The 13,155-nt window shown below is 42.1% G+C and overlaps 1 protein-coding gene across 3 annotated transcripts in view; it reads right to left on the bottom strand.

Moving 5' to 3' along the window:
* The window catches only part of MGMT (O-6-methylguanine-DNA methyltransferase), a 300,898-nt gene that overhangs the window by 188,932 nt on the left and 98,811 nt on the right, over nucleotides 1-13,155 (bottom strand). The window lies entirely within an intron of this gene.

Below are 13,155 nucleotides of genomic sequence, written 5' to 3'. Positions count from 1 at the left end.
CTTTTTTTCTTCCATTTCAGAAAATGGTTAATCTTAATCTGTTTTAATTCAATGTGGAAAATAAGATTTTTAAAGTCCTCCTAAATCTATTACAGACACTTAAATCCTCCTACTCATCCAACTTAATCCAGAAAATTTCAGCATTCTGCAGATAAACTGAAGTCTTTCAAATATATAAAGATTACAACATGCTTAAACGAGGTAATGTTCACAAAGCCACAAATGACCGATATCAACAGCACTTTAAAGTTTATAAAATGCCTTAAATATTACCTCATTAAGAGGTATATTCCTGAGTGGTGAGAGACTTAAATTATTGGTAAAACCGATATAACTGGAAAAGGGAGAAGAAAAGACTTCAGAATCTTTATTATGCCAGCTAACTTTATGTCAGCTCTTACAGCGTGAAAGGCCATCTACAAGCTCACTTCTACGTGTGACAGCTTCACAAGTGTGTCTACTGTCCCCACACACAGCAGATGCCCAGAGGAGCACCGGAGACACATGGCCGCCGGGCAGCTGCCAGGTGAGAACTCACAGCCTGGTTCTCACGCCCCCACACATCGGAGGGGCCCGTGGCCCACGCCTTTCTACGTCAATATCTGCTGGGAAGGAGTCCTGGAGAGAAGGTTGGGAAGTAAGAGGAAAAAAGTGCCTTTGAAACAGTTATGAAGGCAGCAAAGCTTTAACAAGCTCTAGAGCAGGAAAGTTAGTAAGAAAAATGCCCTATCGGGAAGGCTTGCAATAATGGCCCGGCATGGACGCTGTGCAAACAAGCATCCGAGAGCGCCCAGCAGGACCAGTCAGAGCCGAAGCAGAGAGATGCCGAGTGGCCAGCTTCACAGGTTACACACTCGGAAAGTGGAAGAGGGGATTAGAACCCAGGTCTGTCTGCAAATAAGTACTACACAGAACAAGTCTGACGCCTCTCACCCCAAACTAGGATTTATATGCTCCATTTAAAAAGGACAGGAGCACCTGGCGGCCCAGTCGGGTGAGCGTCCAACTTCAGCTCAGGTCACCATCCCACAGTTCGTGGGTTCGAGCCCCACGTCAGGTTCTGGGCTGACAGGTTCTGTGTCTCCTCCTCTCTGCCCCTCCCTCGCTCGTGCCCTGTGTCTATCTCTCAAAAATAAATAAATGTTAAAAAAATGTAAAGAGAATAAAAACTTGTCACTTATAAGTCACACTGGAATGAAAATATCAAATAAATCATTCATTCATGTCTTTATAGCACAAGTTTTCTAAAATTCCTCAGAGAAATGATCAACGAAGTATGAGAGTTTGTAATAAACTAAAAGCCAACATTAAAATATGAAGTTACCACTTTAAAATAGACTGTTGTCATAAGAAGATGTTTCACATGTCTCACGGTAACCACAAAACAAAATCCTATGGTAGATACACAAAGGAGGAAGGAGTCTAAGTAGACCACTACACAAAGTCATGACATCATAAAGGGAGAGCAAGAGAGGAAGAAAGAAACAAAGGAATTACAAAAAAAGCCAAAAAACAATGAATAAAATGGCAACAGTAAGTCTATAATTACTTTACGTGTAAATGGACTAAATTCTCCAATCAAAAGACAGAGCAGCTGAATGGGAGCAAACACCAAGACTCAACTACATGCTGCCTACAAGAGACGGCTTCAGCTTTAGGGCCACACACAGACTGAACAAGATGAAAAAAGATACCCCATGCAAAGGGAAACTCCCAAAAAAGTGGGGTGGGGAGGGCGGGGGAGATGGGAAAATGGGTGATGGGCATTGAGGAGGGCAACTGGGATGAGCACTGGGTGTTGTATGGAAGCAATGAATCATGAGAATCTACCCCCAAAGCCAAGAGGATACTATATACATTGTATGTTGGCTAACTTGACAATAAATTATATTTAAAAAAATATATCTTCAAATACACATACACACTGGATAAAATTAAAAAAAAAAAAAGAATATTCTCAACTACTACCTAATTAAAATCCAGTTAATTTCTTTAAACATTGAAAAAAAAAAAAAAGATGGGGTAGCTACACTTACATCAGGCAAAACAGACTAAGCCAACGACTGTAACAAGAGACGCAGAAGGTCGTTATATAATGATAAAGGGGTTAGTTCATTAAAAAGACATAACACTTATAAATATTTATGTGCCAAACCTAGGAACACCTAAATACAGGATGCAAACATTAACAGACCTTAAAAAAAAGAACAGTTATACAGAAGCAGGGGACTTTTTAATACCCTACTTTCAACAATGGATAGATTATCCAAACAGGGGGAAAAAAAGTAAGGAAACAGACTTATTACGCATTAGACCGGAAGGAACTGACATACACAGAACATTTCAGCAAATTCTTCTCAAGCAAACATGGAACACTGAGGATCGAGCATATTTTAGGGCACAAAACAAGTCAATACATTTAAGAGTGGAAATACATCAAGCTTCTCTGCCAACCACAAGTTATAAAACTACAAATTCTAAGAAAACTGTGAGATTCACAAACATGTGGGGACTAAACATGTTCCTGGACCAAACAATGGGTCTAAGAATAAATCAAAAGCAAAATAAAACAGCGCCTGAACCAAACACAGAAACAGCACACATACCAAGACCTGAGATACCACAAGAGCAGTTCTAGGCCAAGGTTTGTAGCCACACTAGGAAAAAGGGTCTCAACCACATCTACACGTCAAGGAGTTAGACAAAGGAATAAACTGAAGCCAAACTCTGAAGGCAGGAAAAGAAAATCAGAGCAGAAGTAAGTGAAAGAAAAAGGACAACAGACAAGATCAATGGAACTAAGGAGCGGTATTTTGAAAAGATAGGAAAAAAATTACCAAACCTTTAGCTAGACTAATCAAGAAAAGAGGCCTCAAAATTATAAAAGGAGACCTCACAACGGACACCACAAAAACACAAAGGACCGAAAGAGACTACTACAAATTATATACAAACAAAGAGGCCAATCTAAAAGAAATGGATAAATTCTTACAAACCTAATCTACCAGGACTGCATAATGAATAGAAAATCTAGACAAATTACTAGTAAGGACACTGAATTCGTAATCAAAAACTTCCAAAGGTGGGCCACTTGGGTGGTTCATTCGGTTGAGGGTCCAACTTTGGCTCAGGTCATGATCTCACAGTACGTGCTTTCGAGCCCTGTGTTTGGCTCACTGCTGTCAGCACAAAGCCTTCTTCGGATCCTCGTCTCCCTGTCTCTCCGACGCTCCCCTGCTCATGCTCTCTCAAAAATAAACTTTAAAAACAACCAAAATAAAAAAAAAAAAACAACTTCTAGTCCAGGACTAGATGGCTTTGCTGGTGAGTTACACCAAACATTTACAAATGAATACCAATCCTTCTTGAACCCTTTTGAGAATGAAGAGGGAACACATCCAACGTCATTTTATAAGGCCAAGCCAGACAAGGACACCACAAGAAAATTAGAGGCCGATACTCTGATGAACACAAATGAAAAAATCTGCAACAAAGCATTAGCAAACAGAGTTGAACAGTACAGGGAAAGGATCACATACTGTGATCGAGTGGGATTTACTGCCGGGACGTAAGACTCGTTCAACATCCATCAGTGTGGTGTATACCACATTAACAGAGTCAAGGATAAAAATCCTAATCCTCTCAGCTGCAGAAAAGGCATCTGACAAAAAATTCAACATGCTTTCATGATAAAAACTCTCAACACACTGGGTAGAGAGGCAATGTACCTCAACAAAGGTATGGATGACAAGCCCACAGCCAACACAACAGTGAAAACTGACGGCCATTCCTCTAAGAATCAGTTACAAAACAAGGATGTCCACTCTTCCCAATTTTTTTAAAGAGAGTACTAGAAGACCCGGCTAGAGCAGTAAGCAAGGCACAGACTATCCAAATCAGAAAGGACAAAGTAAAACTGTTTGAAGATGACCTCATTTCTTATATCTAAGAAATCCTAAAGACTCCACCAAAAAAGCTATCCAAACTATGAAATGATTTCAGTAAAGTTGCAGGCTACAACATCAACACATAAGAATTTGCTTTGTTTCTATATACCAATAACCAACTACCATAAAAATTAAGAGAACAACTCCATTTACAATAGCATCAAAAAGAATTCCTAAGGATAAATTTAGCCAAGGAGGTGAAAGGTCTGTTCGCTGAAAATCATAAACATTAATGAAAGAAACTGAAGATGCAAATAAATGGGAGAAACGCACGAGGCTCAAGGAGGGAGGAACAGGAAGTACGTCCGTAGTGCCCAAACCAGACTACAGATTCAACGCGCTGCCAGTCAAAATTCCAATGGCATTTTTCATAGAAAGTTCACATGGAACCACAAAAGACCTGGAATAGTGAAAGCAATCTTGGAAAAGAACAAACTGGAAGGCATCCCAATTCTGGATTTCAAACTATATATATTGCAAAGATACAGTAATGAAAACAGTACGGTATTGTCATAAGAACAGAACAGAACGCCCAGAAATAGGGGCACCTGGGTGGCTCAGTCAGTTGGGTGTTCAACTCAGGTCATGATCTTGTGGTCATGAGATCGAGCCCTATGTCAGGCTCCATGCTGAGCTGCTTGGGACTCTCTCTCTCCAGCCCCCATCTTCCCCTCCCCCACTAGCTCCTGAACACTCATTCTCAAAAATAAATAAAATACTTTTAAAAGCCCAGACATAAACCCATGTATATATAGTCAATTTTCAAAGGAGCCAAGAACACACAATGGAGAAAGGGGAGTCTTTTCAATAAACGGTGTTGGGAAAACCAGACAGATACATGCAAAAGAGTGAAACTGGACCCCATGTGACACCATACACAAAAGTCACTTCAAAAGGGACTGAAAAGTTGAATGTAAGACCTGAAACCATGAAGTTTCTGGAAGAAAACATATGCAGTAATTTGGATTTGATATTAAAAGGCAACAAGGGGCACCACGGTGGCTCAGTCAGTTAAGTGTCTGACTCTTGAATATCAACTCAGGTCATGATCTTGTGTTTCCTGAGATCGAGCCCCATTCCCCCTGGTCAGGCTCTGCACTGACAGCACACGGCCTGCTTGGGATTCTCTCTCCCTCTCTCTCTGCCCCTGCCTGCTTGTGTGTGCTCTCACTCAAACTTACTTTTATTAAAAAAAAAAAAAAAAAAAAAAAAACAAAAGGCAACAAAAGCAAGAAACAAGTTGGACTATATCAAACTAAAAAGCTGCACGGCAAAGAAAACCATCCATGAAAAGGCAGTCTACTGAATGGGAGAAAAGGTTGGAAAACCACACGCCCAACACGGGGTTAATATCCAAACTATGCCATAACTCCTACAGTTTAAGAGCAAAAACCAAAAACCCAAATAATCCAATTTAAAAATGGGCAAGGGCCCGATTAAATTATTTTCCCTTAAGAAGACATCCAGATGGCCAACAGCTACGTGGAAAGGTATGTGCAAAGGTGTTCCACATCACTCATCATCAAGGAAATACCAAAAACCCAAATGAGGTACCATTCCACACCTGTCAGAATGGCCATCATCAAACAGAAAACAGGTAACTTCTGGAGAGGATGTGGAGAAAAGGGAACCCTCATGCACTGTTGGTGGGAATGCAAACTGGTGCAGCCACTCAGAAGACAGTACAGAGGTTCCTCAAGAAATCAGAAACAGAACTGTCATGTGACCCAGCACTCCCACCTCTGGGCATATACTGAAACAAAATTATCTTTAAGAGACAGCTGTACTCCTATGTTCACTGAACTATTTATAACAGCCAAGACTTGGAAACAACCAATGTGTCCTTCTACATATTAAGAAAATATGTATGTACATAACAGTAATAATATTTCATTATTATATTATTTAGACTTGAAGGAAATGTTACCATTTTCAACAACATGGATGAACCTAGAGGGCATTACACCAACTAAAATAACCCAGAGGGAGAAAGATATACTGCTCACTATCACTTATTATGTAGAATAATTAAAAAAAAAAAAACAAAAACAAAACTCAAACAGAAAAGTGGCTGCCAGGGGCTGGGGGAAACGGAGAGAGACTAGTAAGAAAGGCATCAACTTCCAGTTACAAGATGAATAAACTTGAACATCTAATGCACAACACGGTTGACAACCGTGTACTGTGTAACGGAGGTCTGTCAACTTTTATAGTCTCACCAAAAAAATTTTTTTTTAAAAAGGAGACAATGGAGGGGTTACCTGGATGGGAGGGGAATCTTTCCACAAGGCACGTCAAGTCACATCGTATATATTTTTTTAAGTTCGTTTACTTTGAGAGACAAAGTGAGTGCACGTGAGTGGGGGAGGGGCAGAGAGACAGGAAAGAATCCCAGGCAGGTTCCACACTGTCTGCACAGAGCCTGACTCGGAGCTCGAACCCATGAGAAGCTGTGAGATCATGACTTGAGCTGAAATGAAGAGTCAGATAACCGCTTGAGCCACCCAGCGGCCCACACTGCATACTTTAAATTTCTTATTTTGTCAAGGACTCCTCTAAGCTGAAAAAACCCTTCCTAACAATGGAATGGGCTACCCGGGCACAGGCTGAGCCTCAGACCAGTGGTTTTCTCTGAAATTTCATGTGATTCTACTTGGGGGTTGGGGGGGGGCAGGCGGATATGTATCTACTCTTAAAAGGTCAAGATGTTATAGGCAGCGTTCTATTGGCTGAAAATTAAGCAGGTGAAATTCTCCAAATGGTAACAGTTGCACATAAACTGTATCATCTGGGACAGCTTGATGACTGTAAGTCCACCCAATTCCTAGACTTCAGGCAAATACTTCATTCTTGGGACTGGGGACATTTTTGCTCTCGGTATACCAACACAAAACTCAGTACTGGGCTAGGTCTTTCTGCCTCCCTCAAGAGGACTTAGAACGGTTTAATGATATGAAACTCCCAACTATCAAAGTTACAAAGTCATTTATTTAGGATCCAAGGAAAATATTCTTGACCCCCTGGTCTTAGAAGAATTCTTACCACAAATATTAAATAAACTACATTTTATACTCTCCTTTATAAACCACTCATGTTAGATGTTGCAAAAAATATCATAGTCAGGGATTAGATAATAAACTACAAAAAAAATTCTGCAGATAGTTTTTGCCTTTTATAAAATGTACAGCCCAGAAGTTGATTAATTCAAAACACACTGACAAATCTGCTTAAGAATCTGAATGAAAATAAATATGTGTTCCAATCAAACTCCTGTAAAAAGTAAAATACGTTTCAAAGAAATCAAATATGAAAACAGAAAATAAGCACAGAGCTATCCCTGGCTATCCCCAACCACCCCCACTGAAAAGGGAAAGTAATAAGCAAGGCCTTTGTAAGCATTCCAGGAATACTCAAAAGCCACAGGACAAGATTCAAAACTCTAACTACAGCTGTATCAATGTTAGCTTCTAGCTGATAATCTGGACAAACGTACCACGGTTATGTAAAAGCAGTTATCACTAGGATAAGCTGGGCGAAGGGTATACCAGAACTCTGCACAGTACTATCATCTTCGCAACTTCTCTGTAGATCTAAAACTGTGCCAAAATGAAAAGCAAAATCTGACTACATAAAAAAACTCCATGGGTGAAATAAAAACAGAAAGGACTATCTTTTACATGCAAAATGTTCTTACAAACCAATAAAAGGCAAAAACCACTAGGAAAACAATTTACTAATAGTAACCACCAATAAACAGAAGGGAAAATATTCAACCTCACTTACATTATAAAAAATTAAAATATGGAAGGCACTCTGAAGAGATCTGAGTTAATTCTACTTAATTTATTCTGCACAGACTTTCACAAGCACACAAAGATGTCTGTATAAAGGTGTTCACAATTAATGTTGCTTGGAATAGCTCCAAACCAAGGGCAAAAAACACCAAAATCCTAAAAGACTCCAGGGTCGAGTCTTTAAGACAAAAAAAAAAAAAAAAGTTGCTGCCCCACTTAGATGCAAACACATACGATAAAATACTAGGCAGTCACTGAAAGAAAAAATTAGCTGTCACGCTAAGTAAGGAATACTGGATGGTGAAGTCTCTACCCAAACTGTCCTGAGAACTGTGTTTCAAGACATTTTTCCATATAAACACAATATTGATAATACACACCAACTGGAAAGATTTATTTTGTCAGTTTATCATACACAGTGAATTTCCAGCATGCTCAAATATTACACTTGATTCTAAATTCCAAGAAACTTGGCATTCTCTGCGAACTGAATATTTCATGTGAATAGTAGCCAACTACTTGGAACGCATACCTCGTGCTTCTCAGTGAGGCTTTTATGAGAGGAGCACCCTGACCTAATGTGACTAATTTAAACTAGGGTCTTTTGTAACCCAACGGATTAATTTTTTTTTTTTTTCCTGGAAAAGACGAGATTCAAGGAAATTATCTTAATGGGTTAATGTAAGATTCAAAGAAGTGTTAGTACACACAGGAGTTACATAATTATAGGTTTTCCGTGACAAGATCTCACTGAAATTGTACGTTCGCCTTAGAATTAACTACTCCTAACATAACTTAAACTTTATTGAATGAAAGGCCTTTCATGATGAAAGCCCTTGATTTAAAACTCCCCTATCTGCACCAATTTAAAAAAAAAAAAACAACAACACTTAGATCGTAAGCATGGTTTGGATACGTTTGTCAATCCCAGATGTACTTACTGTTGGAAGATTATAGCTTAATTAAAGCCCTGGCAGGGTCAGTAATGTTCATATGCAAGATGTTTCTACATAGTGTCACTTGGGTACTATCAATTAAAACGCACCGTGAATTGTTAAATGGAAAAATCCAAAACAAGAGCCTGTTGTCACACTCACGGTTCCTGCATGCATTAAGAGGTTAATTTATATTTTATTCCGATGCATGCATATAAGAGTAATATTTATATCAGATATTCATAGCTTACTTAGATGATTGATATCAATTTCTCTTCATAATATGACCAGCAAATAAAGCACACGGCACTTCTAATATAAAGAAATAACATGTGACAAGGTTCCCTAAAACATTTCTATTTTGGACCTCACAAGCTAAATTGCTTTTGCTGGCCCCTTCCACCTCTCACCATGGTTGACAGACAAATTGATCGAAACATTGGAAAATAATATGCTTGCAAAATTTCTCTGGGTGAGTTTTCAGTCTTTTGAATTTTTCATACAAGAACAAAATGAAAGATTGCCTCCTTGATTTTTCCTCCATTATGCGGCCCCATCTTATGTACTACAGGAACATACAATACTTCAAACAGCAGCAATACGTTGTAAACAAAATGTGTAACATTTTTCATAAAACACCCAAGCTGTGTGAAGTTGAGCCTGCGTAGCAGGCATCCCTGCCCTGCAGATTATGCTGTTCAATTATAATGAATTCATACATTTGAAGTTGCCTTAGGGCCTCTCATTAGACTTAGGGGTGTTTATTACAGGAAATATTGCCTGTATCATTTAAGAAGTAAGAGGGCTGGGTGATTTGATTAGAAACGTTGACAGTTGAGGTGTGTAAAAAGAATATGTCATTCACTCACGTTTCCCAACTTCAATATTAGGATCCTTCATTTTTTATGACTTCTTTAAAGCCCTCTTTGAACTGCAGATATGGGGAGCCACGCGAAAACTTTCCAGAGAGCCCACCACACACACTAATCACATGACCTGATTTCCGTTTGACTTGTTACTCTTAGCAGCACGGGTACCATTCTCACAGGCAAACAGATTACAACAAAAATAACACCGCAATTACGCACAGCCACATATAACCACGGACGGGGAGAAAGCATAAAATATCCCTGTATCGTACCAACAGACCCCGCCGACCAGTTAACAACCACGACCGCCTCCACTTTCTGTTCTTCAGACACCCCAGGCCCTCAGGCTCTTATAGAATTTTTAAATTAATGTCTATAGTATTTCTAGGATAGGCAGAGTCCTCATACATTTAAATTTACACCTCATGAAAATTCTTATTAACTAAATTTTTCCCTCAATACTCTCAGGTCAAGAATCGATGAATAGTCAATTTTTTTTCAGTCAAAATTAAACAAATCATAAAAAATGGCATAATTTTCAGCATTGCAGATTAGATTTAGGGGGTAATATCTGCCAGATATGAAAAACAGAACTCATTATGTTGCACTCAAATAATTTCCACGACAGTACTTTGGTTTCACTCCACGAGCCCCACCAGTTTTGGTGAGTTCACCACCGTATTTCACAAAATAACGTGGTCTGAACAGACTTCTCGGGTCCTGGTCCCGATGCCCCAGCAGGCGTGGCCATCTTGGCAGAAGGCCGGGGGTGGGGGGGTGGGGGGTACACCGGGCCCGCAGCCCTATCTGGGAACTTCTAACATTAGCATGTCAGGACACTGTCTGGGGATCGGCCTGGGACCGTGGGGCTGGGGGCATGAAGCACCAACAAAAACCATGGGAACACGGTGTGTGATCGATAATTTCTTGAACAAAAGTCTTCATTAAGAATGCACAGGAATTGGGGCGCCTGGGTGGCGCAGTTGGTTAAGCGTCCGACTTCAGCCAGGTCACGATCTCGCGGTCCGTGAGTTCGAGCCCCACGTCGGGCTCTGGGCTGATGGCTCAGAGCCTGGAGCCTGTTTCCGATTCTGTGTCTCCCTCTCTCTCTGCCCCTCCCCTGTTCATGCTCTGTCTCTCTCTGTCCCAAAAATAAATAAACGTTGAAAAAAAAAAAAAAAAAAAAAAGAATGCACAGGAATCCAATGACTTTTTCCTGCTCAAAACCTCTGATTTTTGGATTTGGTATTCTTGGTGTTTGGACCCCGGTTGTTTAGCAGCAGTGAGAGCCAGGGCACTATTCGAAGGAAGCACAGTGTGCGTGGGCCAGAGGCCACGGCCAGCACGTGGGCGCACAGGAAGGTGGGGTGGCTGTGGGGAAGAGAAATGGAAGCATCCTCCCTGTAAAGGAAGAGAGGGGTCTTAGTTCAAGCTCCAGCGTCTGTCTGTACTCCGTCCCTGAGAACGAGCACCATGGGGGAAACACACTCTCCTGATACAATCAGAAGGGGAGAAAATATAAGTGTGTCGGTAGCCTTTTAAAGCAAAAGGCCACTTAGGACCTGCGCACACACACCTTGGTCCTAATGCCTAGGAGGAAACCATGTCCCGGGTAAGAGGAGGTGCTACCAGGGCACGTACACAGTGGTACCACCCAGGGCAGAACTCCTTATGGAACCTTCCTTTAGGCCCAACCTAAAAAGTTCTGATCCGTTTTCAGCCCCCTGTCTTCTCCTCATGCATGCAAGCCCAGTCAGCTCTGAAGCATTTCATTAACATGTCCACAACCCACCAAAATTGATTCTTAGCCGCAAATCATGGCTCTCGTATGGCTGAGACCACAGGTGACGGCAGGGTGGCCACGTAGCTTCCTGTCCCCGTCAAGTCTGCCCTGGTACAGAGCACAGGAAGGCACGGCCCATTGTTACACCTGGAGGCAGTAACACAGGGAACTGAAGAGGTGAGCTGGGATGGATGTGCCAGCTCAGTGACATCATCTGGAAGACCAGCTATTGACCTGGACAAGTGAACTAGCTCCACAAACTTTTAAGAAAGACTGGAAGCGGAGGGCCAATCTGTGGGTGTTCGAGTCATCCACAGTCCAACAAACACCAAACAAGATGAACACAGTAATTCTCACCACTACCACCGCCACGACCACCACGACGACTTCTGCCACGAGCACCACGATGACCTCCGCCACAGTGACCTCCACCACGACCACCATCACGACCACCACATGACCCACCTCCATGACCACCACCACGACCACCACCACAATGATCTCCGCCACAACGACCTCCACCACGACCACCAGGACGACCACCAGGACGACCACCAGGACGACTGCTACTATTCCTACCACCGGGTCCTGGACCAGGTGCTTTCCACACAGCATCATACTTGAATGCTGAGAGTAAGCAGAAGGACCTCATTTCAGCAGAGAAGGAAGTTACATAGCAGAATGTAATTTTCCAAAGCTACTAAGCGGTGGAGCTGGGCCTGGTGGCCCCACCCCGGGGCCCCTGACTGCATACTCCACGAAGACAGACAAGGAAACATCATACCAAGTCTCAGACGGTAATAATGGGATAAAAAGGTGACACGTGGAACAGGGCCTGTAAAGTGCTGATGGCATTTTCCAATGCAAGAAATGGTGGAACGTACTGGAAACCTGGATTCCAGGACTCTCCCCAGACCTACAGCTGGGAGATCTCCAGGGCTCTCCCCCATCAACAGGGGGACAAGGCTGCTAGAGCCCTAGAAGGCCGTCCTCTGAGGGGAGGCACTGGCAAGGCACAAATGGTGGCTTCGGTCAGGAGGCTGGATGAATGCGACAGCAGAAGGGGAGGAGGGCCAGCGGGGCAGGGGGGTGGGGGCAGCCGGCTGCTCCCACCAGAGCCAAGCCCATGGGAACTGCCCAGTGAAATCATCTCCCAGTGCACTCATGGTAACTGTGGACTTGCAAAGGGACTCTCCTTTGTTTCAAATAAAATATCTAAGAATTGGTCATCACTGACAGCTTTCTAGAAAGCCTTCCAAGCATCCTGGGTGTTTTTTTTTGTTTTTTTGTTTGTTTGTTTTTTAAAGCAGAATCTCTATCCTATAATCAAGTTTTGGACCAAGATCATTTTTTTTTTTTTAAACAGGGGAGCACGGTGGAAGTTCTCTAGATTGTTCTTTGGAAACCTGTCTCTCAACTCCCAGGACATGTGTCCATGCACAGGGCTCCCTGAGACCTCAAATCTCAAGACATGTGTCCCATGCAGGACTCCGAGTGAGACCCCCTGACAAGGAGGAGCGCCAAGAAAAAGGAGACCCAAAGGCCCTGTGGCGTCACTATTGTCTTCATCTGTGAACCTGCTCCCCCCTTCAGGCTCGCAACAAAACACTTCTTCAAGTCTTGGGAAGAACATTATAATCACAGCCCTTTCAAAAAATCTGAGGCGAGCACAAGCCATCTAGGAGACAAAGCCACATTTCCTTTTTCAGGACACCAACTCTTGGGTTCAAAATCTGAAATCTGAGCTTCAGGTGACGGCTCGGTGCTCCTCAGCCACCTCCTGACTTCCGTCCTTGCAAAGGGTTGCTTCCATTTAAAGCAGCATAT

This window comes from Leopardus geoffroyi, chromosome D2 (assembly GCF_018350155.1).
Source record: "Leopardus geoffroyi isolate Oge1 chromosome D2, O.geoffroyi_Oge1_pat1.0, whole genome shotgun sequence".
Taxonomy (NCBI): Eukaryota; Metazoa; Chordata; class Mammalia; order Carnivora; family Felidae; genus Leopardus; species Leopardus geoffroyi.
This window is presented reverse-complemented; position numbering and strand designations above follow the sequence as displayed.